Source organism: Capricornis sumatraensis, chromosome 17, assembly GCF_032405125.1.
Source record: "Capricornis sumatraensis isolate serow.1 chromosome 17, serow.2, whole genome shotgun sequence".
NCBI classification, from domain to species: Eukaryota; Metazoa; Chordata; class Mammalia; order Artiodactyla; family Bovidae; genus Capricornis; species Capricornis sumatraensis.
This window is the reverse complement of record NC_091085.1, coordinates 69,168,450-69,173,134: the sequence shown is the minus strand read 5'-3', so window position 1 is coordinate 69,173,134 and position 4,685 is coordinate 69,168,450. Positions and strand designations below refer to the sequence as shown.

The following is a 4,685-nucleotide window of genomic DNA, read 5'->3' as shown; positions in this document are numbered from 1 at the left end:
GCAAAGGGCTTGAGGTGTGTTTGAGGAACAGAAAGGAAGTCATATGATGAGGATGTGGTGAGCAAAAGGGAAAAGAACAGGAGACAGGACTGGCGAGCAGGAGCCAGTAGGTCATGGAAAGACATCTACATTTTATTTTATGGGTAATGGGGAGCCTTTGGTGGTTTTAGAGCACGAGAGTAACAGACGCTTTTTTCCCTTTTTCATACAGATGATCCAGCGGTAGCATCAATGGACAGCTGACCCTGTTCTATAATTGCCAGAAAGAAGAACTGATCGGTTTGGATAGATGTCCTCCAGTATTCAGTAGTATTTTAGTTAATACTGCTATATACCAAGACACTTTGAATGTATACTATTTGCACCAAGGGCCCAAGGACCACCTCCCCTGCCCCCTGCCACTAGGAGATAATTCATCAAAAGTTGTGTCCAACTCTTTTCAATCCCATGGACTGTAGCCCCCCAGGCTCCTCTGTCCATGAAGATTCTCCAGCCAAGAATACTGGAGTGGATTGCCATGCCCTCCTCCAGGGGATCTTTCCAACCCAGGGATCAAACCCAGGTCTCCCTCATTTCAGGCAGATTCTTTACCCATTGAGCCCCCTGGGAAGCCCAAAAGGAAAGACAAGATCAGTCAAATAAGTCAAACCCAAAACAAGGCATAGGGACTTCCCTGGTGGTCCAGTGGTTAAGAATCCACCTTCCAATGCAGGGGATACAGGTTCAATAAATAGCAGATGAGGGTATGGTGAGCTATATTGGGTTGGGTTCCCCACGAAGCTCATTCTGAGACAAGGATTCAAGGGCAGGTAGTTTATTCTGGAGATGATTCCAGGAAGCACAGTAGGGAGGATGGAAAGGGAGACACAGAAAGGAAGAGGGACAATAAGGGGCATGTGGCAAGTGAGTTATTGCTATGGGCAACTGGAGCTCAGCATCAGGGCAGGGGGGACTGGCAGGCTGCAGAGAACAAGCCACATGTTATCTCCATGGAAGGAGAGGAAGCTGGGATATTCATCTACCAACTCCATCCATCACTGGGTGGGGCCGTTTCTAGAGACAGAAAGTCCTTGCGACTTCTGGGCCATCCTGCTTGCTGGCCAGGTGTCCTTCCACAGCCAGAACAAAGCCCTCATTCAGAGAGTCACAGGCGTAGCAATGAGCATCTTTCTGTGTACAGACGTTAGGACTGAGGGGCCCTGGGCAGGACCCCAGCAGCATCTACTACACAGGATCAAGCATAGAGGAAGTTATCACATAGTCTCATTTCTGGCGCCATTTCCAGTCCTCATTCTTGTTTTTCTTTCTCTCCCTTCTCTCCCACTTACAATTTATGCAATCTGGCTGTTTTATGTATCCTTGTAAGCTGCCTTAAATCTTTTTTTGGAACACAGCAGCGCATAAATAAATAAACACTAGCAAGGTTTAACATTTTCCCTTTATTTATTGACCATTTTCCCCTTCTGTGAACTTTTTGGACCAGGGCCTCTTTTACTTGCTTCTAGCATTGTGCAGGGCATATTGAAGGCATTTGATTATTGTTCTGTCGAGCAGCACAAAGATATGCGGTGGGTTTATAAATGGACTCTGTGACCAGAAACAGAGGCACAGGACTCTCTGGTCCTTGATTTCTTGAACCCAGAGCTTAAAATATTGCCTCCACATAGCAGATGCTCAGCCAATGTCTGTTAAACGAAAGAATGGGACTTGGAACACCTATATCCATAAGGGTTCCCATGGATCACCATTTAGAAATCTATCAACATTCTGGAATTGTGTGTTTTCTAAGGGCAAAATTGCCTTTATCATGTGGATGCACTTATTTTCATGAGTGTAATAAGCTGGGAGGCAGGAACTAAAGATAGATCTAGAGATGGTGTTTTAAAATGTATATCCAGCAGGCTCTGTGCATCTCAGAACAACCTTTGGTAACTCAAATGCAGCCTGTTTGTGAACCCGATCTTTGCTTGTAGGTGTCCTGGCAAACTGTTCTCATAACACTCCTATTGAGAAACTGTGTTCCCCAGGAAACTCAGATGCTAGAAACTGAGTGACTGCTTTATATCTCATGAATCAGAAATTGCTGGACTTCCCTGATGGTCCAGTGGCTAAGACTCCACATTCCCAATGTAGAGGGCCCAGGTTCGATCCCTGGTCAGGGAGCTAGATCCCATACGCTGCAACTGAAGATCCTGCATGCTGCAACTAAGACTCAGCACAGAGAAAGGAAGGAAGGGAAGAAAGAAACAGGAAAGAAGCTGTTGTTTAAGTGGTGGGTTATAGGCATGCAGGTATCTGGATTGGGTTTTTCTGGGGCTATCACATCTCCCCTCCTTTTTTATTTTTGGCTGTGACATTTCCCCAGTAGTTTTAATAAAACACTAGGTAGAAATTAAAGTGTAGCCTCTGAAAGACAAATTTTTTCCCACTTAACAGATCAGCATTACCCATAAGTAGGTTACTTCTAGGAAGCTCCATTTTCATATAGATCTTAGCAAAGGAGGAGAAATAGTTTGGCACTTCTTTTATTTATGTATGTTGAAATTAGGATATAATTTGAATAACATAAAGTTCATACTTTTTTTGATAAGTAAGAAGTGGATTTGTTTAGAGAGAAACACACTCCACGGACAGAGTATGGGCCATCACAGAGGGCAAGTCTGGCAGCCAAGTTCACCCTTTTCAAAGTGAATGAACCAGTGAGTGCGTGCTCAGTCGCTCAGTCGTGGCCAACTCTGTGCGACCCCATGGACTGTAGCCCGCCAGGCTCCTCTGTCCATGGGATTCTCCAGGCAAGAATCCTGGAGGGGGGTTGCCATGCTCTCCTCCAGGAGTTCTTCCCGACCAGGGGGTGGTACTCGCATCTGCCTGCATCTCCTGCCCTGCAGGCAGTGGTTTTTAGTATATTCACTAGGTTACGCAACTATCACCACTATCTAATTCCAGAACTGCTCCTTTGCCCCCCAATGACTCCAATACTCATTAGCAGTCACTTCCTATTCCCCGGTCTTCCCAGCTTCTGGCAACCACTCACCTCTATGGATTTGTCTATTTTAGACATTTCCTATAAATGGAATCATATGATATGTCGCCTTTCCAATCTGGCTTCTTTCGCTTACCAGAATGATCTTAAGTTGCACCATGTTGTGCCACGTATCAATACTTCCTTTTTCATGGCTGAAGAATATTCCACTGGTGTATGGCTATACCACACTTCGTTTATCCATTCATCCATGGACAGACACTCGGCCGTTTCTACTTTTTGGCTAGTGTGAATAAGGTTGCAGTGAACACCTACATACAAGTAATCTGTTCAAGTCCTCACTTCCCATTTCTTTGGGTATTTAGGATTGGAATTTCTAGGTCATATGAGAATCACCTGTTTTCCAAAATGATTACACTCATATTACTTTCCCCCCAGCAATTTATGAGAATTCTAATTTCTCCACATTCCCACTAATACTTGTTATTCTGTGTGTGTGTTTAAACCATAGCCAACCTGGGACTTCCCTGGTAGTCCAATGGCTAAGACTCTGTGCTCCCAATGGAGGGGGCCTGGGTTCAGTCCCTGGTCAGGGAACTAGCTCCACTATGCTGCAGCTAACAGTTCACATACCACAACGAAAGACTGAAGATCTGCATGCCATAACTAAGACCCAGCACAATCAAATAAATAAATATTAAAAAATAATAAAGTGGTGGCTCAGATGGTAAAGAATCCGCTTGCAATGCAGGAGACTTGGGTTTGATCCCTGGGTTGGGAAGATCCCCTGGAGAAGGAAATGGCAACCTATTCCAATATTCTGGCCTAGATAATCCCCACGGACAGAGGAGCCTGGCGGGCTACATTCCTGGGGTCTCAAAGAGTCGGACAAGACGGAGCGACTTTTACTTTCACTTTCATAGCCATCCTAATAAGTGTGAAGTGGTATCTTGTGGGTTGCCTCTATTATTATTTTTTTTTTATTTAAATTTCCCCCTGTCCTGTCTGAGCCCTGATATACCTGTCCTGGAACAAACATCCATCTTTCCCCTTACCCCCAACATCCGTCTTTCTTCTTTCACATACTTTTGTTTTGAGAACAGTTTTAGGATTACAGAAGATGAAGCAGATAGTACAAAGAGTTGCTGGGCTTCCCGGGTGGTGCCAGTGTAAAGAGCCTGCCCACCAATGCAGGAAACATAGGCGATGTGGGTTCAGTCCCTGGGTTGGGAAGATCCCCTGGAGCAGGAGATGGCAACCCACTCTAATATCCTTGCCTGGGGAATTCCATGGACAGAGGAGCCTGGTAGGCTATGGTTCATGGGGTCACAAAGAGTCGGACATGACTATAGTAACTTGGCACGCAGGCAGGCACAGACAGTTGGCATGTACCTCTTCTCTCTTCTGCTCACAATTTCTCCTCTTAGTGACATCATACATTAGTGTGATATATTTGTTATAGGTGCTGAACCAATATTGATTCAGGGTTATTTTAAATTTATATTGATACATTATTATTAATTGAAGCCCTTAGTTTATATTATGGTCCTTGTTTGTGCTGTACAGTGGTATGGCTTTTGACAAATATGTAATGTTATATGTCTGTTATTATAGTATCACACAGAGTAGTTTCATTGCCCTGAAGATCCTCTGTGCTTTACTGACTCATCCTTCCCTCCCGCCTCCAAAGTGCTGAAAACCA

At 44.6% G+C, this 4,685-nt stretch overlaps 1 non-coding gene across 1 annotated transcript; it reads left to right on the top strand.

Annotated features, from left to right (window-relative positions):
- The first annotated feature begins 2,090 nt into the window (after positions 1-2,090).
- Positions 2,091-2,163, top strand: TRNAG-CCC (transfer RNA glycine (anticodon CCC)). Its single transcript has one exon. It is a non-coding gene; the product is annotated as a tRNA-Gly (tRNA).
- Positions 2,164-4,685: the final 2,522 nt, after the last annotated feature.